General features: G+C 36.7%; 1 pseudogene; it reads left to right on the forward strand.

Annotated features, from left to right (window-relative positions):
- The first annotated feature begins 24,989 nt into the window (after positions 1 to 24,989).
- On the forward strand, positions 24,990 to 26,068 carry LOC119540845 (annotated as a pseudogene).
- The last annotated feature ends 968 nt before the right edge of the window (positions 26,069 to 27,036 follow it).

The following is a 27,036-nucleotide window of genomic DNA, read 5'->3' on the forward strand; positions in this document are numbered from 1 at the left end:
AGCCTTTGAAGCATTAATCATTTAAAAGGATAAATATAAGGCACACAAATCAAATACATATTTCCCCAAAACACTGACCACTAGCTAGGATTGAATTGCCCCAAACTCTGTTTGTAATAAAGTGAATCTCGGTGGTTCTTCTTCCACAGAAAAATGAGATAATTAAAAAGGAAGAAAGAAAGAAAAAGAGAAAGAAGAAAGAAAGAAAGAAAGAAAAAGAAAGAAAGAAAAGAAGGAAGGAGGGAGGGAAGGAGGGAAGAAGGAAAGGAGAGAAGAAGGAAGGAGAGAGAGACAGAAAGAAAGGAAAGAAGAAATAGAAAGAGGAAGTGGGTTGCTTAAAACTTTATGTACACCAGAAAAACATGTTCTTAAGGATAATCCAATCCTATAGGTGTGAACCCATTGTAAGTAGGACCTTTTGACGACGGTACTTCAGTTAAGGTGTGGCCCATCTCAATCTGGATGGGTCTTAATCCTAATACTGGAGTCCTTTATAAATGGAATGAATACAGAGAAAGTGAGAGAGCAAGAAAACCACCAAAGCAAGAGGCTGAAATCAATGAAGCCCAAAGAGAAGGGAGACCAGCGGATGCTGCCATGTGCTTTGCTCCATGGCAGATGAGCTAAGGATCACCAGAAGCCAGTCTTCAGGAAGAAGCATCACCTTGATGATTTCTTGATTTTGACAATTTCCTGGCCTCAAAACCATAAGCAAATAAATTCTCATTATTTAAGCTGAACCATTTCAAGGTACTTACCTTAAGCAACCTAGGGCAATAAAGCAGGAAAAGAGGAAGGAAAGAAGGCATGAAGGAAGGAAGGGAGGAAGGAAAAAGGAACCCCCATCTGAAGGTGCATCATGATGATATAACCTCAGAGTATTCTAGTAGAGTTTTGTAGCTGCAACAATAGCTGCTGGCAAAGTCTTTTAGCAGGCTCCTAAAATTTTATGCATTCACTCCTTCCTCACTAAGCTACCCTGAAGTTCTCAGTATATTGAAATTAATAATTCTTAAGAAACCAAATAAACAGCACCTCAACTTTAAAGGTACATTAAACTATTTTTATGCAAAAATCTACCTTGTATAAAGAAAGTGTCCAAACGACAGCCCATAAAACTAACTTACCTTCCCAACATCTTCCACAGTCCTTGTTATTCTTCAGTTTGGAAATGGGGTAACTTGTTTGTTTACTTAAGAAAACTGAAACATAACTTGGAATCTGCTTTCTTTCTCTCTTAATCCCTTTTCCCATCCTAGCTTATCATCCACTGTAACATTCACATTCCATCATTTACCAACATTTTACTAGTGAGTGAGGAAGAGATTTGCTGAGGTTATTTAAGCTAATGAGATGCATTTATAAACCATGGATTCAATAGATTTCTGTAAACAGGTAGCAGGAAAATATTCAGTTTTTTTATATAGTAAGGAAAAGGAAGTTTTTCTACACCTATGTATGAAAGGCTAAAATTGGATTTATTTATTCATTCATGCTACAAATATTTTTTCAGGTTTTATTACAAATCATGTGCTATGGGATAATATATGGCCCCATGCCTTTAAAGAGTGTCAAGTCTAGCAGTGCATACTTGGCTAAGGGTTTTCCAGGTCTCCAGAGCAAAAAATGAGGGGGAGCCCAAGGCCGATCTTCTGAGCTACCACATCATACTCATCCAGATACACAGTTATAAATCTTTCCACAAGTATACATTTCAAAGCTATTTTAGAGAAGTATAATTATATTAACCACGATGGACATTAATAATGTGGCAATGCTATGCCAGATACTGGGGTAAATGCTTCCATTTACAGGATTTCATTTATCCATACTACACCCAGTGACGGTGATAGTATTATTCCTTCTTTTCAGGGAGTGAGATTGAAATTCAGAGAGCACATTAGCTTGCCTGGTGTCATATTTATTTATTAATGGATGAAACTGAGACTTGAACCTGGGGCAGGAGGACTCCAGCTCCAAATCACTGTATTTACAGCATTCCGTCCTTTTGCTGCTGCAGCACAGAATGAATCATTTAATTCTCAGGCCCATTCCTCAAGCTAATCCCAGTTAATTAAAGCAAAGCAACATATGAACCAAAACACAAAAACCCATGGCCTGGCTGGAAAGGGCTAACTAGGACCACACGGCTGAGAAAAAGCTTTGCTTCCTTCTCCAGCAACGGGGAGGGGAGCTGCCTGTGGCTGTCAGGATGACTTTACTGCAGTTGAAAATCACCTAGGAGGGGTGCATCAGAACAGCTCCCCTCTGTCCCAGTTTGCTCACTCACCCTAAAGGGAAAATAAACCCCCAGCTGCATGTTGGTGGAAACAGTGGTTTTTATTTTTGTGACTAGATGTCTGCTATTTGGGAGCTGAGATTTCAGTAACAAGGACCTTCTTGGAAAAAAGAGCTACCCTAAAAATACTCCTGAAGGTCACCTTGAAGGATGTGACCCAGGAGATGACTATGTTCAACAATTTAAAGGAAGAAAATAAGACATATGCTATTTGTGAAATTTAAAGAATAAAACAAAATAACCAAGGAATTAGGCTATTAGACAAAAAGTATAGTGTCACAGAAAGGCACAATTAATATGACGTAGGAAGTTGCCTGGGCTGGGAGGGGTGAATCAGAGCTAGTATAATGATAATGAACATATCATTCGCCCTCTCCTAGCCCCACATTCTTCATGGGGGAAAAACAGTGGGGGTACTAGATAATCTCCAGGTTCATCCAGTTCCAATATTCTCTCTGAATACATCAGGAGGAAAGAACCTTAAAGGAGAACACAAAACCAAACCAACCCTGCAGTGCACTGAGGAATTTGGAAAACTAGAAGTGCTTAGTGAAATCCATGTTAACAGGATGTTCCACAGAGGGAGAAAAAAAAAGTGGACAGTGAAACAAACAAAAAAAAAAGATGAGATAAATAAATGGTTGCATAAAAATACTTCTGGAAAGGATAAGGCACTTTTGCATAAAGCAAGAGGAAAAAAAATTATGCATCTCAGCTTAGGTTAAAAAATTAGGAAAAAATTTTGCTTCTTCATAGGAAAAGAAATTTGCTTCCCAGCAAGTAAAAACAACAGATAACAACACTTGACTAGAGTAACTCTGGAGAGCAATGGAAAGATCAAACGACATTAGAACAGATAGCAACATTATGAAAGAGTTCCTGGATGAAATGCTTAAGCGTATCCAGAGCACTCTGAGAGTGAGGAGACTTCCCTGGATTTTGGGAAAGAAACCACAAAGAACACCCTGGAATGTGCCCAGGGTGCAATCTTCCTTGCTGAGGAGTGAGGAAGGAACAAGCATGGTTTCTAATCACAACAGTTCTCAGTTTAATAACTTTACCTAAAAAAGAGTCTTTTGGACAAGAGAATGAGCTTGTCTTCAAATAATAAATTAGCAACACTGGGAATAATAAAAATTCTATATAAAATATTAAGAAATTTCTGATTTGCTCTCTTCAGTGATTAGAGAGGAGCTTCTGAGTTCTTTGAAGCCAAGTTCTCCATCTCATCACCTTTGCTTCCAAATGCATGTACCTGTGAGCCAAAGAAAGCACATGGTGATTTTTTAATTTTGAATATCTATTTATTTTGGGCCTTTGGAAAAACTTTATATTGAATTCCATTTAGTAATGGGAGTCATAGAAAATAGAAAATATATATACCTTAGAGGCCAGATTGACCTAAGAAGTTCAAGTTCTAATCTAGCTACTCACTCCTCCTCTATAAAATGATGGTGATAAGAACTGGTTTTGTGATTGCTATTTGTACCTAAGGAAGCATTGGTAAAAATAGTGATCATAAAATTTTTACCAAAAAGATAAGATACATTTTAGGCCTTTGCACCTGGCTGACTACAAAACTTAGCAGAAAATTAACTTTTTGGTCATTTTCTAGGTCAATAGTTCTTTTGTTGCAAATTTAATGGAGAATTATTACTTTGTAACATATACTGAACCTGTACTTTTCCAGCCAATGCATTTATAGAAAAGAAAAGAAGCTTTGCAAAATGTATATGCCATTATCACTTATGATGGCTTATTTCGACAGTTCTTATAATCCTGTAATTACCTTGTAGCGAGAATCACAGTGGAGAAAAAAAAGGGTGAATTAAATTTCAGACTTGTTTTATAATTTGAATAAGAATGGCCTGTAACATGTGACATAACATCATTCACTGGATATCATCAGTAACAAAACCTTTAAAAATGTCTCTAACATCATACTTGGAATTGTCGATCTGTTTAATGCCTGACCACTTCATAAGCAAAACAAAACATTCTCCCTCCATATTTAAAATAATTATTTTCTCAGTGTGTGAAACTTCACTGACAGAGTTCAGTTATGATCCTGAATGAGTTAATTTTCTTTTAGTACATGGTGGTGAGACTTAGTCCCAGAAACCTGTTTGTAAGTACACAAACACTAGTTTTTCATGTGTCACAGAATCATCTTATAGATTTTCTTCATCGAGACCACTGAATGAACAATAAGAAGGTTCTCAGGCAGCCTGAGATGCTGTCTTGATTCAGCCCACTATTTAAGAAACCGTAGTAAGTCATAATCATTTTTGACATTTCTTCATGCATGACATTGTTGGGTTGACTGTAATCAGTAAGGGTTTCACCAGCCTAATATAATACAAAATTCATGACAGGGCCCTACTGGTCAGAAAGAGTTAATTTTTCTCTTTAACCCTCGACTTTAACATTTCAAAGAAGTACAGACATTATGGAAAACACACACACTCACAGGAACACAAATATATATAAATGACAAAAACACTCCATAAAAGTAAAAAGGAGCTGACAAATTTCAATTTCTTAACCAGTGTGGCTGTTACCTGAGTGTTTGTTTTATAATTACTCACTAAACTTACATTCATTTTATATACTTTCTGCATTTATATGTTATAAATCAATTTTTAAATGTTTAAAAAGGCAAAATTAGAACTACAGGGATGTGAGAATTAAAATATTCAGTTTTTCTATGGGACCGTGGAAAATACCAAGACAAAATTTCGGAAGTTGTTTGCTTTTTCTCTGGCATCTCCTTGACAGTCTTGCGATGTCTTTTACTGTTTTCTTGTACTGCTCTCCCTAAATCCTAAGAGCAAAGCCTATGGTTTGCTAAAATCTAAACATCAATCAGATGCAGACTTGGAATGAAACTCTTCTTCTAGAAAATCATTGTCATCACCAGCATATGTTTTGCAAAGGGTAGAACCTCACTGCTTATCTAAAACTCCTCTGCTCATTAATACATATTTTTGACTAAAATGTGTTTATTTTTTACACCTATCATTGTGCATAGACTCTCTTTTTGTGTTGGAAATGTACTGACCAGAAGCATATATATACAACAGCATATATGTATTATATATACAAAGCATATATATTATATATTAAGCATATATAATTTTATATATACATATGTAAATAAAATACCCCTTAGTATGGTAGCAGTTTAGATAATGTCCTAGTTGGTTGTTTGCTGTTTCTTTATATGTTTGTATTTGCCATGATTCTTTTTTGGATCCATATAATATTAAGCCAAATCCTTAAAATACTCTAAAGTTGCCCAAATGCACAGATTTCAACTACCACACGTTCCCCCACTGAAAACAGATTCAGCCTCAGTTGTGGAGCCTTTTGTCCTACTTAATAAGAAAAGTGGAGGCTACTGGGGAAAGGTAGAGTTTAAGAAGTTTTATGTTTAATGGAAAACAAACAGGACCAGAAGGGGTGTTGGAGGAATCACATATATGATATTTGGTGAAATCACAGCTTGGCTCTTTTTACCCCTCGTTGACAGTGGATATCCCTAAGATGGAAAAGTGGAGGATTTCTCCATGTTTTCTATCATTTCCCCTTCCCTTTCCCCTCCCAGCGCGCTCCTTTCTTTATTAACTTTTTTTCCACTAAACATTAAGCTCATTGATTGCCAGGATGGGCACGAAGTGACCTAATGATGGGTCAGACTTAATGAGAAAAGCGGTGGCTTGTGATGTGGCAGTGATTCGGGCCAGCCCCCCACTGTGTCCTGGCATGTAGGACTCAGCCTCTTTTAAGAGACTGGAGCATGGAAAATCAACAGAGAGCTGCCTGGTACCTCCTCCCAGAATGGGGTATGTGCATGGCTATTTAGCCCTGTAAAAGAGAGAGCATTTGCACAAATGGGAGTGAACATAAGGAGTCCTTCAGAAAAGAATGGGGCCTTGGCAAATTTATAGACTCCCCTGAAAGAAAGTGATTACAGATCATTATCCAATTGAGGCAGATTGATGGGCTGGGGTCAAAGTAATATTGCAGATCTCACTGAGGGGACAATGGCTGCTTGTCACAGTGAAAGAAAAGAAAGAGAAGGGAAACTGCCACACAGAGAGGCCAGGCTTAAGCTTTACCAACTGCTATGAAAGGGACTGGATGTGTGTGTCGCTACTTTTCTTGAGCATCATGTTTTATTTTATGTTACAAAGGATGTTCCATTGAGATCAAATTGGGCATTCAAACATCCCCCAATAAAGAATACACAAATGGCCTAAATACAGACTGCAGTCCTCTCTCTCTCTTTTTTTTCTCTTGTTCCAAAAGGCAATAAAGGAACTCAGATAAGGAAGAAGACAGACCATATAGAGAAACTTAATTCTCTCTCTCCTTCAAGTAGAACCAGCCTATAAAAAACTAATATGCCAAAAAGATAATAGTAGAGAGAAAAATGTCTTAATGTCTATAAGGGAAACACCCTTCAGCTAACAGCCAAGGGATGAACAGATTTGACTTTGAAACTCTGCAACATCTGGTCAAGCAAAACCCGGCAACCCTGAAATTGAATAAAACAGGGATAAATGTGTTCCCACTGTTTCCTTTGAATTGATTCCTGAGTGTTTAAAAGTGCTTTGCATTCATGCATTTTACAAAATGCAATACAAAAGGCAAAGAATAGCCATCATGCCCCTGTGCATTTGCCTTTCATTTTACAATAGGTTTTTGGTACCTAGAGATTTAGAAGTATCAGGCAAACATTTATTCAGGGGAGATCTAATTTTTTTCTATTTTGTTTGGGTCAAGAGAGTATTAGCAAGTAAAAAAGAACCGATTTTTATTCTGAACATATTTTACCATGAGGAAGTATAGTCAATGTTTTCACATATAGACTATCCTTAAACAATAAAATTATTTGGTGTCTCCAAGTTATAGTCATCTAGAATTTAAGAGCATATATACATACACACACACACACACACACACACATACACACACACATACATACATACTAGGGAAAAAGAAAAAAATATATATACATACTAGGGAAAAAGAAAAAGAAAGGAAAACCAGTATGGGAATCTGGATATTTTTAGCATTTTTTTCATGACAAAATTATAGACTTTTGGACTTTATTACACATATATTTGTTCTTAGTAAGGCAAATGTAAGCAAATAAGGTAAGATTTAATGAATGATTATATTATTGTCCTTTTATGTTTTATAAGTGTGTATAGTTTACTGGCTTTCATTATCAGATATCTCACAGGTAATTTCATATTCTTATGAGATATTGAGAAAATTCACCAATAAAGACTCCCTTCTCAGCATTGCTCTTTTTCTCTCCTTTCCCCTGATCACAAGGTCTTCTCTGTTCCTAATGAGCTCTTAATGAGCTGTCAATTGCTTATGCAAATAAAGAAAGAAACAGACACTGAGGGGTTGCTAGATATTCAGTTAAAATATGACACTGCCTCACCTCTCAAAGTTATTAAAAATGTAAATTGTTCCAATTTAATAACTGGCCTTGACCCTTCCTTTTCTTTCACTTCTCTACTGTCATTTGGTATGTGATTTGAAAGAATCAAAGATACCATTGCTAAAACTTTACTTCAAGAGTACTAGTTTTAGGTTTGAAAATACCAAGTACATAGTTAAGTTTCTGTGTTGAATGTCATAGACAGATCGCAGATTAAAATAAAATACTGAATGATAACTGTTTGATTTTACTTGTGATATGTACAACTAAAAGACTGGAAGTATATATGTCACATTGATAACAGGGGTTATCTCTGAGGAGGGGAAAAGAAACAGAACTGCTAAGCAGAAATTTTTTAAAAAATAAGTATATATTGCTTGAATCAATTAACAAGAAATTGGAAGGCAAAATTAAAAGTAGCTCCCTGTCCCTGGAAATGATTTTCCAAAAATATTTGGGGTTCATGAATATTTACAAAGAAATGGAATTCTTATTCTGTAATGAGTTCATTTTCATTGTATCTTTTTCTCAAATTTTATTTCAATACCACTAAGGTATTAATTTATGTTATTTTTTCCTGCATTCATGCAAATACTGAACGGAAGTAATTCTAAGTAACTCCTTAGAAGCAAAAGAACCTCAGCAGAGTTTGAAAAGGTAGAATGTAATGTTGCTATCTGACTATGCTCCAGGACTGACATTTTATAAGTAATGTTTTGAGATTTCCATGTTTCATTCAAAACAAGCTAACTGTGGTAGTGACTGGGCCAAGCACCCTGGGGAATGATAGGAGGGAATGAGGCTAAGGAACACTACAGATCAGGCATCATGCTAATTTACCGGCTATTGCTTTATTCCTTGTTGAGGACACTTCACAGGTGTCCCAAATCCCTTTCCATAATCCTGCCACTGGTGCCTGAAACAATTAGCAGTCAGAAATGATAAAACCAGAATGTGGCATCCTTTCCGAATGCCCAGGCAACTGGCATGATCTGTGGGGACCAATTTTATTGGGTATCTAAGGGGAGAGAAGTTCTGAGGGAAAAAAAGGCCAGAAGAAATGATGATTGGGAGGTGACAAAAGTACACTGATCTACTCCCCTGTTTATCTGGGACTGAGCCTACTTTGGAACCAGAGGTTGGTTGTCCGCTTTGGCACAGCAACATAAGATATTTGGTATCCCTTCAGGGGCAAAAATCTGCCTGACACAGGTAATCTCACTGCCCTCCCCTCTACGTGGGACCTGACTCCCAGGGATGAAAATCTCTCTGGCAACACAGGATATGACCCCTGGGGATGAATCTGGACCTGGCATCGTGGTATTGAGAACATCTTCTTGACCAAAGGGGGATGTGAAATGAAACGAAATAAAGCTTCAGTGGCTGAGAGATTTCAAACAGAGTTGAGAGGTCACTCTGGTGGGCATTCTTATGTACTACATAGATAACACTTTTTAGGTTTTAATGTATTGGAATAGCTAGAAGTAAATACCTGAAACTATCAAACTCCAACCCAGTAGCTTTGACTCTTGAAGACGATTGTATAACAATGTAGATTACAAGGGGTGACAGTGTGATTGTGAAAACCTTGTGGATCACACTCCCTTTATCCAGTGTATGGATGGATGAGTAGAAAAATGGGGACAAAAACTAAATGAAAAATAGGCTGGGATGGGGGGGATGATTTGGGTGTTCATTTTTATTTTTATTTTTATTTTTTATTCTTATTCTGATTCTTTCTGGTATAAGGAAAATGTTCAAAAATAGATTGGGGTGATGAATGTGCAACTATATGATGGTACTGTGAACAGCTGATTGTACACCATGGATGACTGTATGGTATGTGAACATATCTCAATAAAACTGAATTTAAAAAAAAAGTCTGCCTGGCAATAGACAACTATCAAGAAAGTTAATTACGGTTATAACTGACCAGTGCTCCTGGCTGCCCTTTTCATTTTATTATGAAATAATACCTGAGTAGATACTTGAGCTGTGTTGGTGCCGTCTGAAACCTGTTAGGATCCTACACTGGATTTGGTGGCAGGTGAGCTCCCTTCAGGTATCTTGGTGCAAATAGATTGGCACATGTCTTATTAGTCTTGTGTCATCCTGACAAGGCAACATTCTGTCTATAGCATGGGCTTTTATATACTGTGAGGTTCTGTATAAATGGAGAAATTATGAGCCTTTCTGTGAAAAATAGGCTAAATTCAGACATGAGTATATGATTCAAGTCCTTCCCTCGTTTTCCAACAGTGACTCTTCCTTGCTCTGCATTCCATATAGATCAGAAATAGGGAGGATAGGAAACTACAACCCTCTTTAGAAATACAAACTTGTTTTAAATCCTTCAACATATCAGACTATGAAAAGATAGGCATATGCCCAGTGCTTTGAATTGTCCCAAATGGATATTGTCAAAGAAATAAAAAATCCCCCAAAAGAAATGTAAAAATAGCAAATAATGATTTAAGAAAGTAGTCATTCAGGCTGAATTGTACATTGTGTTCTTCTGGTCGACCAAAAGATCATACCATATAAAAGAGACATGAAAACCAATGTAAACAAAATGCAGATAAAATCCCCAACTTGAATGTCTTTCTGCTTTGCTTTTCCCTTAAAGAAGAAATTCATGTCATCAAAATAATTGTTTTTATTCAAATGGACACAGTGGACCTTGCTCTTAGAAGGGAAAAAATTGTGTGTCCATTGTTCTCTAGAGAGGCTGTATGTAAGCCACTGTGAGAGAATTGCAGCTAAATTCTAAGAGGCAGATTTTATATATTGCATGTGTGTGTTCAACTCAGTTAAGGAAAGTGTTTTTGTTTTTCTTGTATTTGGCTTAAACAGAATGAATTTATTTTTTCACAGTTTTGGGAGCTAGAAGTCCAACATCAAGGTATCAGCAGAGCTTGCTTTCTCAGAGGCTGTCAGGTTTCAGCAATTCTGTCACACGACAATCTCTCTAGTCTTGTGTCTTCCCCTCTATTTGCTGCTAACTTCTGGCTTCTACTGACTTACTGCATCCAAATGTATTCTGCTTATAAAGACTCCAATCATAGGATTAAGACCCACCCTGATTCAATTTTGCTTCCTTTAAATAGGATATTCGAAGATTCCATTCACAAATGGGCTCACAACAAACCAATAGTAACGTGTTCAAAGGTCTTATTTACGAATTGGTTCATACCCACAGAAGTATGGATTGATTTCAATCCCACCAACATTCAACTCTAGTATATATGTTGTGCCAGTTTGGATGTATTATGTCCCCCAAAATGCTAGGTTCTTTGATGCAATCTTGTGGAGGCAGATTAGATTGGAATTCTTTGATTGCTTCCATGGAGATGTGACTCAATCAACTGTGAGGGAAACATTTGATTGGATAATTTCCATGGAAGTGTTACCCTGATGATTCGGGGAGGGTGTTAATTGGATCACTGGAGTCACATAAAGGAGTTCAAAGACAGAAGGACCTTAGAGCAACTGAGAGTGACATTTTGAAGAACAGCTGCAGTTAAGAGAGGACACAATGTCCCAAGAGCAACATTTTGGAGAATGCCATTTTGAAACGCAACCTGGGAGCAAGGAGACGCCAGCCACATGCCTTCCGAGCTAACAGAGGTATTCTGGACGCCAATGGCCATCCTTCAGTGAAGTACCCTGCTGTTGAGGCCTTACCTTGGACAACTTTATGGCCTTAAGACTGTAACTTTGTAACCAAATAAACCCCCTTTATAAAAGCCAATCCATTTCTGGTATTTTGCAAAAAGGCAGCATTAGCAAACCAGAACATATGTATAGTGATTTTAGAATTGTTAACCAATCCTCATTTGGAAAGAACTGTATCAACTAGACTTCAGTGCTTACGTACAGTACCTTTTCAACTTAGGCTTACAAATTCCATTCATTTTCCTCCACCACAGACCCCTGGCAATCACTGATTTGTTTACCATCTATATAGTTTTGCCTTTTCCAGAATGTCATAAAAATGGGATCATAGGTAAGCTTTTGATACTGATTTGGCAGGAGGAGTGATGGGGCAAAAATGTATTTACTTATGTGGATATTCTGTAAAGAAACCAGAAAAGCCTTTTGGAAGGCTGTGGTTGCTTATGGCAAAGTGGAAAATAAGTTCTAATTTTTATCATCTGTTTCATTTCTGTAGCTAATCTGGATCATTCCAGTCTGTAAAGGAAATTTGGGGCCTGAATGATTTGCTCCATATTTCTAAAATTTCCCATAATTACTTAAAACACTATCTAGAATACCTTAAAGAATTTTGGGAAAATAGATGAATCCTTATATACTTGGAATTATTAAACTGACTTAAATGGGATGCAGTCATACATTTATTTTCACATTGTAATATTTATTCATATTATATTATTTATCAAAATAGATTGAGAACAGCTTTTCAGTCTTTCCTCTTCAAATCATTCTAGGAAAATTCTTACCAGTTACAGTTAAATAACTTCTTAAAATAATATATCTCTCAACCTTTGTTGACAGTTCTAAGTTTAGGGACTTACTACAACTGAGTCTTCTAAGTGTTCAGAAAAGTTTCATAATCAAAACAGCTATATTTTAGAGTGTTATAATTTCCAAAGCATTATTTTGATACATCATTTCATGTAACCCTCACAACATGTTACAGATGCCTTCGCGGTCAAGAAAGATTAAGCAATTTTCCAAGGAAACACAGATGCTAAAAAGAAAATAGACTCAGTAGTATACCACCTTACTTCTCAAAGACAGGTGGGCCTGCTGGATGAAGACAGGTCACATGCTCTTTAAGAAAAGAACTGGATCCATGTGTTTGTGGGATGCTTTCATGATTTCCAAATTTAAAAGCCTTTCTAGAACCTCAGAGTTGCCTATAATAGTCCTGTTAGGTGGAAGCCATTAGAAATCTCTTCCCACTCTTGTGAACCACATTTTCTGAGGTGAGGATGTAGGACACTACTTCCACTTCCAGGCTCTCCTTTGCATTGCGTTAAGTGAAGATAACATAGAGAATGTGATTTAGGCAGAAAGTCAACCCATGTTTTTTCTGTACAGTTAGATCTGCTCAGTACTTAGTAAATTAGGTGTTCTCAGAGCACTTGACCTTGTTCAAGCCAATGGAAGGTCACTTAATGCATTTTCATTAGTCTAACAAAGAATTTATTGAATATTGATTATGTATATAGCACTGTCGAGACAATTCTAAAGGAAGTTATTACTACTTCATATACTGTTGCCCTAAGAAAGTTCATGTAGCTTCCAAGGAGGGAATAGTTTGTTCCACAGGAGTAGTTTGGCACCCTCAAAAATGTGGTTCACTAGTTAATGATAGAGCAAAGTGGAATTTCTCAGGTTTATTCTCCAGATAACAGGGGAGTTTTAACAATGTGAAATTCTGCCCCAGCTTTCATACATGAAGAACCATATATTTCTTCACCACTGTGGCATTTATTTTTACATCTCTACCAGTAGATATATGTCTTTTCATAAAATTGGCAAAAAATGTTTCTCTTTTTCCCCAACAAATAAGACTCCACAATAGAACATCTTTCTACTCATACAGGAAATGATGTTTTCAAGTTATGAAAACAGCAGCTTTACAGAGTCTCACATTAAACTTCAAAGTATAACCACAGAATCTTTCACAATTTCACAATACTACTAAACCTAGATTTTACCCTCCTTCCCCCCAGTTTTTGCCAGGAAACAAAATTTGTTTTGTCCCAGAATTGTTTTCTCTAAAAAAGAAGTCTCCCCAGAGATTAAGGAATAAAAAAATAAAAATAAAATGCTAACCAATTGCAGTATTGTGTTCAAGACAGCATAATACAAGCAACATGTGTCAAAGATTAAATTATGAAAAACCGATTATGCCAGATAACACACAAAATATCAGATTACTTGGTATCAAAATGAACAAAGATAGCTTTATTAACCAGACTCCAGCCAGACCAGAGTAAATGTATTAACCATTTTTTTTTCAGGAAGGCTTTGTTATGGATCCATCTTTAAGAAGCCATTTTCATGGAGAGCTTTCCCTGTGCTGAAGATGGGTTTGAACAAACTTAGCGGGTTATAGGCCCATCAGTGATTCCAAAAAGAGTCTAAAGAGGATATTATAGGTATAATCTTGCAAAGGTAACACAGTGTAAACACTACCATGTTGCTCTCTTAGTGATTCAAATGGACTGGACATCGGCTGAAGATAACACTCTTGGGAATAAAGTGTTTTCTTCTAATTAATAAGAGTACATTCCAGCATACTTGCATTATCATCAATATTCATTTATATCACAATGCAGTACCTTTCATTTGGACAGCAGATTATGATTTCCAAAGTACTTTGGTGCAAATTATCCCATTTGATGTTTCACTCTGTTGATCAATAAATTGAGATCTTAACTGACTTAATCCAGACTAGGTGACGGTAAATGGAAGATCCAATACTAGAGCTTACGTCTTCTGACTCCTCTTCAAGTGTCATCTAGTTCTACTGCGGTGTGTGAGTACTGTAAAGATATTTATCTAGATTGTATGATATGCCCAATAATGCCTCCATTTCAACAGACCAAGCCCTCTTGCTTATTACTACTAGAATAAGCAATTGTTGTCTTATCAGAGTTACACAGAGAAAGGCCTCTCCAAATGGAGCTGGAAAGAGCAATTTGAGTGCTTTGTGCACATTATGATTTTGGCTCATGATGAACAAGACAGATATTTTAAATCAATTATTGAAGTAGTCTTCACCTTCATATAGAATAATGAAAACATGAATTAAATGGTTCTTCTAGTTATTCCTAAAGAATGTACTTATGAAAGATATTGGATAGTGGCAAATCATCCTAAACAAAACTAAATTAGCTAGTATTACCTCATATTTATCACTGCCCTTGATCTAAAATAAAAAGCAGTTGTTTCAAGATATAATATCAATAATAGCAAATGTACCATTTAATATAATTGTTTGGCAAGGGTCATAAGACCAAAAACCCATATTAGGAGGGTGCAGGATGCCTAAATAGCAATTTGCATTGGAGGCGCTGTTCAGTCAGCAGGGGAGGTGAATCCCACTTTGGCTGCCCGTTTAATTAACCTCCCTTTTAGATGAGAGCAGGTTTCGCTCTTCTCCGTTGGCATCTGAAGAATAAATGTGAGGTTGAAAGAAATGATTAATTTTTACGAATCATAAGCTAATGGTACTATAATAGAAGCATTGTAGAAATGCTGAGCACAAGGACACATAAGAAATCATTTAGCCCAAACCCCCTTATGCAAGTGAAAAAACTGCCTTCAGCTATGACCTGCCCAAGGACACAGAACCAGTCAATAAACCAGTTGTTCCTGAAGTTCAGACTCTTTCATGGAGTACTATGCTCTTAAAATTTATTTATGCTTTTCTGAGGAGTCCTGTGGATCTTACAGACTAGAAGAGAGGTGGAGAGAGAGAGAGACAGAGAGATGGGGGGTGGGGGTTTGGGGGACATGGTGGGAAATGTGCAGCAAACAAGGATGAAAGGAATTAGTCATTTTTTTTTTTTAACTCCTGAGTGTTCTGTAAGTTAGTAGTCTTAATAGGGTTTATTGACCTCACTCTTTAAACATCTCTCACCCAAATGACAGATAATAAAATACATCGTACTAATACTCTGTAAATAATATTCTATGAGTAACAGGTAAATTGAGGTTATTGTGTGAACAGAAGCCATCAACACGAAACAAAAACTACAGTAAATTGAAAATGTAAATATTTACTCCTTTACACACAATCCTCTGAGTCAGTCTAATGGGCATTCATTTTAATTGGTCTCAAAAGAAAAAAAAAATCTGAGAAAAATGATTTCCAGTGGGTTAACATGTAGATCATTGTCCATAATCGCCCCTTCCATGCTATTACCTTTACTGGGGAGACAGTCATTTAATGCTCTTCTTGCAGAAATGCTCTCCCCCAAACCTGAGAGGCTGCAAATCTTGGGAGTCATAATAAGTTGCAGATGAGTCAGAGCTTCCATAGGCCTGGTATACCATTTGCTTAATTGAGGACTTAACCCCAAATCCTTCTGCAGCAGGGAGACAATGGGTCTACAGACTGCGACAAGTCCATTGCTCTGAATCTCTCTGTAGCCCTAACAACACTGATCCCCAGGCATTCTAACTCCGGCTAATTAGGCTGCATTTCCTAGGATGCCCAGTTGCCCCTCTGCCCATTATGCATATTCGGGCTGTACTAGCTCTAGTTATTAACTGCATTACGGCCCTCAAACGTATTTCCCTGTGACAGGAAAAATGCCTGGTTTCTTCATTTGGCATTCAGCATTATTCAGAAAAAGGGATGCAAAATTCCTTCTTTTGGAGACAAGAAGGGGAAACATATACTACATTGTGATGTGGAGAATCAGAGATCTGATGAAAATGGTCCAAAAAAAGCCATCTTGAGATCTTGTTTGCCTAACAACAGGAGAACTAAGAAGACCAGTTATTCTGCTCTTTTGCAGAATGACCAGCTCTACACAACAGGCAGTATCTCTTATCTCCTGCTTTGTGGGGAAATGACATTCTTTAAGTCCCCAATTAATTTTCTTTGGTAGGATCTTATGCTTCCTAGAGCAAGTTCTTTAAAGATTTTCAAGTAGACAAATGGCAGCTGATATCTGCCATTGGCACCTTGAGAAATAAAGAGAATCACTTGCTAATAATTATATTCATATGTAAAGTATATGAAAGCTGATTTCTTTCTATTAAAATCTTGACATTGAGAATGCTTTTTAAAATATGTAATAATGCTACTCAGACTTGAGGGATTTTCTTTTCCTTGAGCTTTGCAGGAGTTGGCAAAAAAAAAAAAAAAAAAAAAAAAAACACAACAAAAAACTGGGAAGGTAATGATATCTCTTTAATATCCTAAAGGAAATCTAGGCTAAGTTACTCACCCAAATTATATTGACCATAAAGACTTCAGTGGGCCATTTCATTAGTTTATTAGGTAAAATTAAATAAAAAGGGGCCTTAAATGAATTATAACCAGCTTGAGGAATAACAAATATATTGTGTATGAGAAAATTGGCTCCATGTGACATCCACAGCCACCATATGTAAAACGCCTATTATTTGTCCTGTCTCTTTGAAAATCATTTTATTGGAATGTATCAGCTAAACTAAAACACATGACCGTCCTTCTTGGGACATGAAAGAAACCACTGAAGAAAAGCTTCTGCCCAGCCCCCATGCCCAGCCTGTGAACACTCTGGGAAAAGCAGCTTCAAGGATTTTATCAGTGTCCATGTAATAGCAAGTGCATCACATGCGTCCTGAGCCATTAGCTGCCTCTGTCTAAAAGAATTTGGTCAACATTTAGGAATTCACTTAATGAAAGGCTTAGCCTTTTAGAGAGTTCCGTTGGCCAGAGAAGCCAAGAGTGTCTTTTTTTCCAACTTCCTGGATCATTGCAAGTGATGGTCGGCAGTGCCCCCATGTGATCATAACCCAGGCGCTGGACAACAAAATAGCTTTGTGACTTTAGAACCATGTACTTCCTTGCTGTGGATCCCAGGCTTGATTTCCGGGATGTGGTTTATTTCCCACACAAGAGGCATCTGATGGCGCATATTATTTTTGCTCAATGTGAAGCTGCCCCTGGAAGTGTCTTCAAGTAGTTTCCCACGACCAAGAGTGCAAATACGAGACAGCGAAGTATCTGATCACTCCTGGTGCATTTCAGAACGGAGGTGGGAGGGCTAGTCAGAGGCAATGTCCTGAATCTTTGTTAAAGATCACCTCCTGCCGGTTAATGCAAAATGACTATTCCCTCAGAACTTGCTTTTGAGAATTGGCTGAATTAAAGGAGGAGTCCAAAGTGGAAGAAACTCCTTTACCAAGGAAACTACATCAAATTATATTAACAGGTGTTTCCCTTGTGTTGAGTGTGGCATTAAGGAAATTCCCAGGTGTTGTATTCTCACTTGTATTTCCAATTTCATTGGCAATTATTTTTATTATTTTTAAGCTGTCTTTATTATTATAGACTATGATATTGTGTAGGAACAATATTTTTATCAATGATGCTAATAATTATAATAATAGTAACAAACTTTATTGCATGCAACTATCGGTTACAAATAGTATTCTAAGAATTTTACTTATGTGATTTCATTTAATATGTCCAAAGAGCCAAAGAGATAAATACTATTGCTATCTCATTTTACAGGTGTTTTAGTTTCCTGACTGCTGATGCAAATACCATGCGGTGAGCTGGCTTAAACACTGGGAATTTATTGGCCCATGATTATGAGGCCTGGCAAAGTCCAAAATCAAGGTGTCATCAAGGTGATGCTTTCTCCCAGAAGACTGTGGCATTCTGCATCTGGCTGCCAGTGATCTTTTGGTCCTTGGCTTTTCTGTCCCATGGCAATGCACATGGCGGCGTCTCTTGGCTTCTCCCTTCTTTTCCGGATTCTGTTGACTTCCAGCTTCTGGCTGTTCCTGTGTCACTTTTCTCTGGCCTTCTCTATTTAAAGCCTCCAGTAACAGGATTAAGACCTATCCTGATTCAGCTGGGCCACACTTTACCTGAAGTTATCTCATCATAAGGTCCCATTTATGAATTCACACCCACAGGAATGGATTAAGTTTAAGGACATTTTTTCTGGGGTACATAGCTCCAAGCTACCACAAGAGATACAGGAGAAAAGAGGCTAAAAAAAGCATGTGTTCATAGTCACAGAGATCTGTCTAATTCTAAAGTCCTTGCTCCTAAGGAAGGCACTATCTCCTTGCGGTACCTTCAAAGAGATCTTTTATTTGAATGATGAGAATTGATAAAAGAGCATTGATTAACGGCGCTGTCAAAGATGACAATAATGCTTTTGAGTTTAATGCAATTTTATCCCAGCTCCCACAAGTTTCCTCAGTCATGACTTTAAGCATATGAGGCAAAGAAAAAATCTCATTAAATAACACCACCAGTCACTGCTGACATGGATCATAGGAAAGCTTAAACTCAAAAGGAGCTAGAAGGGAAGGGAGAGCAAGTCATGGATGGTAAGTGAGACTGTAGCTTCTATTCCTGAAATGTTTCAACGGGCTCACGTAGTTACTTGTTTACTATGGAAAATGCTAGCACTGGTGATAGGTAGAACTAGGACCCAAACCAGATACACTCGATTGGTCATGGAGTTCCTGGCTACAAAAGACTAGTTATGGATTTGAGAGAAATGCTGCTCGCAATGGGAATTTGAGGTTTGGAAGTGACCTTCGAGATGATCTAAAACAGTCTATTCATTGTTTAGATGAGAAACAAAGATTCTAAGAGGTGGCACTATTTGCCCAACCACACAGTTTTTTAAATGGCAAAGACCAAATTAGAACCTAAATCTTTGTTTGATCAAATGAAAATAAATGAGAATATTCATAAAAGAGTCTCACTTGTTGACAAGGGCATTGAAATACACTCAAAAAATATTATTGTCCTTCTTTCCTTCTTTCAAAATTGCAGTCTTCAAGTCTTCAGCCCATTAATCTGTGACCACAGTTAACAAGCAATGAGTAAACAAGCATTTATTGAATGTCTTTCCTGTGTAGAATGATAATAGCAGATTCTTCTTATGTGGAACTGCTTCAAAGGCCAAGGAAAATATAAGAGCTAATAAGGTATTATCACCTCCACTTTCCAGCTCTATTTTATACATGTAATTACATCCTGTTTGTGAATCATTAAGGCTTTCCAGATAATATTGCAGAGTAGTACTAGATTGAAAACTCCTAAATCTAAAGCCATTTATAAATTCAGAACAAATCTTCTTGGACAATAGTGACATTAACAATTCTTTCAGTTTTTTGTTTCGGGTAAAAAAATTTGTCACATTGGTTTGGCACCACAGACCTGTATGAAACTGCCGGTGGCTAATTTACAAAATGAAATCTTTCTGGGAATAACATTGTCCATATTAAAAATTCCATAAAATATCAGCATGAAAGGCTGTTTATTCCATGTTTAAAAATCTAGCCATTTTGTGACATTCTTGTCACAATTTCTTCTTGATATTGGAAAACTCGAAATACTTCACTCCCAGGGATAAACAAATAACTATTAATTTTTATCACAGTTCCAAACACCTTTTATCTGAGCATCACAAAGTTCATCACAAATACCAAATGAATAAAACTTATTATGGCCCTATGAGTTGAACTTCACTCCGTTATATAACAGAGATAAAGAACACCTTGCCACCATGATGGTGCAGGATAAGCTCATAGCAGAACTGGAAAAGCCAAACTTTGATTCTCATTTCTTTTCTGTTACTATTACATCTTTGGAGATAATTAGCTTTGTTGTCTACACAAGTTTAGAAGAATAAAGAAATGGGGGTGGGGAACTCCCTGCTCCTCTCCCTAGTGTTTATATACAGAAAATACATTGGTTTTACAGAAATTGCATATGGTGCATCTGGGAGTCATCAACATCTCCTCTCACACTCCCCTAGCACATGCACACGCAGATACCCGAGCATGTACCCACAAGAAAAGAGTCTAGCTTCTTCCCTCACTGGAAATTGTGAAAGAGGAGTGGAGAAGGGAACAAACAGGGTTCATGTGCCCAGATAAAGTTATTTCATATACAAGATACATGGGAGAAACAATACCCCATCTACCTGCCTCAGCGAACAGAGGCCATTCAGATTATTAAAGCCTGATTAAATATAAGCCATCAAAACTGATGTTGTTATACAACATCAAGATTGTTCAAGATGTGGAGACTCTGTATACTGAATTCAGATGCTTCTTTTAGAACAAGATAACCCTCAATTGCAATTTTTTCATGAGTTAATATGCCAACATATATATATTATCATTATACATGTTTATTGTTATATAGAATATTATTGTATAACAATACTAACAACAGCATTTAAATATATCTATTTATATATATATCGCCTTATTTAATCATCTGCATTGTATAGCAGATTATTTAAACACTAACTCCCAGGAATTAACATGACCTGCTAAAGTGGGGCAAATATTCAAGCAAAATCTTGGTATTTTTCTTTTGTTACATGTAACTGTCAAATCTGCCTTCAGGTTTTAGTATTTAATTTCTTTTAATGTTTCCATAGAAATAACATTAACAAGATGATAGATTAGAGGTAATAACAAGATGCCACTGACGTGCAGTAGAATTTATCTTCATCATATGTCTGATAATACCCTCTTATTGTGTAATGAACCCTGCTATTTGTATCTATCATACATTTACTCATTTGTCTTCTTAGTTACTAAAGATAGAATTCTCATCCAGAGTCTCTGTTATAGAAGCAAATTCATACTCCTCTATGAATCCTTCATTATTTGTGGTCATCTAATAAACTGGCTCTTCATATACCAGTTCAGGAGGCATTAGTTGGAATGCATAGGATGCTCTACAAATGTTTTATGTATCAATAATCCCAGATGCAAGAGAAATTATTGTAATTAATCTTTTTGGCAGGTCTGCAGAATATCAAGAACTGCGCACAACTTTCTGCTAAAAACATGAGTTAGGGATGTATGGAAACTTGAGGGATGTATGGAAACGGGTGGAAGCTATGATGGCTATCATGGTCCCAAGATGTTTGCTGAGTTAGAGACCTACTTCAAAAGCTGTCCTTTCCCCTTTCCCTTCCCTTTTGTCTTTAAACATTCACTATATTTATTCTAGGCTTGTTCTTAGCTTGCAAGAATGGAGAAGAAAGCAGAAGGTGGGTGTGTATGTTTTCTGGAGTTTAAGGAATATGAATTACAATTCTAACTCTGTCCCTAACATGGGGTTGCTGCCCAGGTCACTTACTGTCAATGATACACAATCACTTCAACCTTCAATGAAAGACTTCAACCATGACCAGACATACCTAAAGGGCCCACTGTGTTACAAGAGATATGCCAGTCTGTCAGGATATAAATGATAAAACTACTTGACTCCCAAATTTCATGGAGCCTGCATTCTGCCTGGGGAGCCAGATAAACACATAATTTTGGCTCAGTGTTCTGAATTAAGTTCAACAAACTACTGAACACTTACTATGTGCCATCAAAGAGCTCACAATATACAAGGGACAAGAGTAGGAAAAATAATTCTATTAAAATTCACCAAGCACTGTAAGGATTACAACAGCTACCCCTTCAGAATGAGAAAGGAATTTTTAATTTTGTTGGGTGGTGGATCAACAAAAGCTTCCAAGAGGAGACATAAGAATGATTAGGTGTTTATAAGCAGAGAATGAGAAGGAGTTAAAAGCATTTTAAAAAGGTTAGAGGAAATTGGAAAAGCTGTCAGAATAGGTGCAAGGTAGGGAGGGGTACAGTAAGGTAAAGGCAAATGGCCAGAATGAATCATTAACTTGCATATCCTATTAAGAATGTTTCAGATTTTTGCAGCTTATGTAGCTAGAAAGGTAGAGATGCTGTTACTAATAGCTTATTCTACAGAAAGAACTGGATTTGGAGAAGAAGACGATAACATGTTGAGGTTTAAAAAATCTGCAATAAATCCAGGAGATGGGTAGGACCATAATGGCAGATAATTCGGTATCTTCCCAATTCTTTTCCAGGAACCATATGGAATGAAATGGAGAATAAAAACACCTGCACACAAAATAAAATCTACAGTGAAATTGCAGACAAAAAAACTGGAAACTACAAATTACATGTGATGGTAGCCCAAAGCCCCTGAGATCAGCCAAAAATATACAAGAAGCTGAAACAGGGGTTAGTGCAGAGGAGAAGAAGGAGTGTGGAAGGTTCCAAGGAGAGCCAGATTTCAGGAATCAAAGTAAATTTTGATACATTGACTGGGATTTCTGTGACCTGGATAGAGATGGATCATGGAACAATAATTGGGAAAAATATGAAAAGAAAATGAAAACAAAGCTGCAGAAAGTGTATTCCTTGGGGAGAGGCGTTTGGTAGGGGGGACACAGAGTGACCAAAGCAGACAAATTGCAGCACAGGCTGTGTCACCTATTAGCCGCAGTCAATGAAGTAGCCTGGGGAACTTGAGACTGGTGACAGAAACTATTTAAAAACAAATTAGTGTCTGAGAGGCAAAGATGGTTTAATACACAATGAAGAAATACTACTGAAATATTTAACACTCTACTAAGACAGGAGGAGCCTATGAACAAAGAAACCTTAAAGCAACATTATCTCTTTCTGTCTTTCACACTGTTTCATAATAGCCGGTCTAGGAGAATCCATTATTAAAATAAGTAACAAAAATACATCACCCCAGAATGTAAACAATGATAAAATAAGAAAAAATAATTTCAAAAAAGGAAGCAAAACTTTTTTTACCAATGACTAAAATAAAGCAGAAAATATTACTAAAAAATAGATGAAAATTATAACTCAATATTCTAACATGAGTTTAAAAAATAATTCCTAAGAAATGCTGATATAAAATATACACACAAAGCAGAAATGGAAGATTCAGGAAAGTTGGTGGCCAGACAGGAGGGCATGGTCAAACAAAGAGAGGAAATGAAATGAAAACAGAAGAACTTCGAAAAAAAAAATAAGAAAATGCAAAATGATTTCAAAAAATTAAATTACAATGTGCACACAGATGAACAGACACCGTAAAAATACTTGAAGGAAAACAAAGAATAAAACAAGAAATTGAACAATATGGAAGGGAAAGGATAAATTATAAAGATTTGGAAAGAAAATGATAGATATAGAAGAAAGCAAAAAGAGATCTAACATGCGCATAATAGAGTCCATGGAGAAAGCTATTAAAATAATGGGACAGAAAAATATTTTAAAAATGAAAAGAAAACAATCTTAAGAGAATACATGGCTTCACATAACAAAAGGGAATATAATATTCCAGTGAAAACTGACCAAAAAAGTCAAACTCAAGAAACATTCTAGCAAACTTATTATCATTTCAGGGTAAAGAAAGAGAACTTCAGACTGAATAACCAAAAAGTCTGCCTGCTGAGATTTCTGTATACCACTTTCAATAAATGGATAAAACATCTAGACATAAAATCAGTAAGGAAATAGAAGGCTTGAATGACACTATAAACTAAAGAGACCAAACAGACATATACGGAACACTTCCCTCAACAACAGCAGAATATGCATTCTTCTCTGATGCACATGTGTCATTCTAAAAAATAGATCACATGCTATTCTCAATAAATTTAAATATATTGAAATCATGCAATGTATGTTCTCAGACCACAATGGAATGAATCTACAAGAGAAAAACAGGTGAAGAACTGAAAAATTCACAAATATGTGGAATTTAAACACATTCTTAAACAACCAATAGATCACACAAGAAATCACGAGAGATATTAGGATATATCTTGAGGCAAATGAAGACAAACATACAACATACCAAAGTGTATGGAATGCAGCAAAGACAGTGCTCAGATGGAAATTTATAGCTCTAATTCCTTTCAATAACAAAGAAGAAAGACCTTAAATCAGAGACTTACTTTCACAATTGGAGGAACTAAAAGAGAAGGGCAAACTGAACCCAAAGTGAGCAGAAGGAAGGAAATAACAAAGATTAGCATACAGATAAATGAAACATAGGAACACCCACACCCACACACATACACACACGCACACAAAAAAACAATAGAAAGATCAATGAAACCAGAAGCTGGTTAAGTGTAAAGGTCAATAAATTGACAAAACTTTAGGTAGATTGAAAACAAAAAAAAAGGACACAAATAACTAAAATCAGAAATTAAAGGGGGGACATTACTAATGACCCTACAGAAATTAAAAATATTATAAAAGGATACTATGAGCAATGGTCTGCTAATAAATTAGATAGGCTAGATAAAATGGACAAATTTCTAGGAAAACACAAACTACCTACAATGACTTGAGAAGAAAAAGAGGCTCTCCACAACCCAATAACAACAAAGGAAAGTGAGTCAGTAAGCAAAAATCTCCTAACAAAGTAAAGCCAAGGACCAAATGGCTTTACTGGTAAATTTTAACAAACATCCCAAGAATTAAAACCAATCCTTGTCTCATGGCCCGCCTTGGCTACCGCTGCTGCCTGGGAATGATCTGGGTGGCAGCAGGTGGACCCAGCTAGCAACCTGAAGTCATTTCTGTGACCACTGAAAGGAGGGTCAGTCGCCAGCCCCATGTTGTCCCCCCCTCTACCCCCCCAGGAGGGGTGAGTGGGAGCCGCTGCTAATACCAGAAAAACACTTTTGGGAAATGGCCTCTAAATCTTGGCTGAATGTTTTAATCTCCCTGTGTGGATCAGCAACTGGATTTTTTTTTATGTTCTCAGCAATTTAGTGTTTTGTCAGAAGAACAAAGTGAGACCCAGTCTAATATTCTTCATAATGATCTTCATGCTAGACATTCAGATGATAATGGACAGAATCATCTAGAAGGACAGATGAAACTCAGTGCAGATGCCAGCCAACGTAAAGATGAGGACACAGACATGGCTGAAAAACTATCAGAAGGTTAAAATTCTTTGCTGAGTTATGACAGGACCTCAAAATTTAGAGATAAAGGCCATATACATCAAAGCTACATGGACTCAACATTGTAATAAAGTTTTGTTTATGAGTTCAGAAGAAAATAAAGAATTCCCTACTCTGGGATTAAAAACAAAAGAAAGCAGAGACCAGCTATACTGCAAAACAATTAAAGACTTTCAGTATGTTTATGACCATTTAGAAGATGCTGACTGGTTTATGAAAGCGGATGATGCTACATGTCATACTAGATAGTTTAAGATGGCTTCTCTCAAAATACGACCCTGAAAAACCCATTTACTTTGGGAGAAGATTTAGCCTTATACAAAGCTACATGAGTGGAAGAGCAGGATATGAATTGAGCAAGGAGGCCTTGAAGAGATTTGTTGGTGCATTTGAAATGGACAAAGGTACACATAGTTCCTCCACTGAAGACTTAGCACTGGGGAGATGCATGGAAATTGTGAATACAGAAGCAAGAGATTCCAGAGATACTACTGGAAAAGAGACTTTTCATCCCTTGTACCAGAGCACCACTTAATCAAAGGTTATCTACTCAAAACCTTTTGTTACTGGACTTATAACTATTATCCTCCTGTAAAGGGTCCTGGATGCTGTTCAGATCTTGCAATTCTTTTTCATTATGTTGACCCTCCAACTATCTATGAGTTAGAATACCTCATTTATCATCTTTGCCCATATGGTTATGTATACAGATATCAACCTGCCTTCCCTGAGAATATACTAAAGGAAATAAGTAAAACATACAAAAATGATGATCCAAAAGTAAAATTAGGAAACTGTTGAAAGAAAAACATGAAGAGGAACAGAGGAAAAATGCATGACATTGCACTGAAGAAGGACTTCTGCATTTCTGATGCAGAATACTGGAATCCCAGTGTGGATTAATTCTTTCTAAATGAACATTCTGTATTGGAAATCTTTCATATTAATCACTGTAAACTGAAGCTTTAATGAGCTGTGAAGTCTGTTAAAATGTGTTTTTGATATGAAATATATGTGTTTTTAAAACGGTGGCCAGATAGAGGGACTAGAAAAGAGATTTTGTTGCCTGCTCCTGACCACGTGTTATTGTCACTGAGAAACTAAAACAGTTAGATTTGCTAAAACGACACTGCACCATGTTAGTAACACACACAGTGCTAAAAAGATCTGCTTTAAAGAAAATTTTAGAAGAAAACCTTGTTGCTTAGTGTTTGTAAACTCAAGACATGAGTTTGTATTTGCAGTATGACAAATACCCGTATGTCACACACACACACACACAGAGAGAGAGAGAGAGAGACAGAGAGACAGAGAGAGACAGTATGTCTAATGAAAATTTTCCTGTGATTACTTATAATTAGCAATATTTCTTCCAGAAAAAGGTGGCATATGTCACTTGTCCTAAAGTGCATTAATAAAATCATATTTTGAAATTAAAAAAAAAAAATCCTGCTCAAACTCTTCCAAAAATGGAAGAGAAGGGAATACGTCCTAACTCATTCTATGAGACCACACCACAAGAAAAGAAAATTACAGACCTATATCCCTTATATATATAGATGCAAAAATTCTCAACAAAATACTAGCAAAAAGAATCCAGCAGCACATTAAAAGAATTATACACCATGATAAAGTGGCATTTATCTAGGAAATGCAAAGATGGTTCAACATGAAATAATCAATTAATGTAATATATCACATCACCAGAATGAAGGGAAAACACACACACACACACACACACACACACACAATCATCTCAATTGATGCAG

Source organism: Choloepus didactylus, chromosome 7, assembly GCF_015220235.1.
Source record: "Choloepus didactylus isolate mChoDid1 chromosome 7, mChoDid1.pri, whole genome shotgun sequence".
NCBI classification, from domain to species: domain Eukaryota; kingdom Metazoa; phylum Chordata; class Mammalia; order Pilosa; family Megalonychidae; genus Choloepus; species Choloepus didactylus.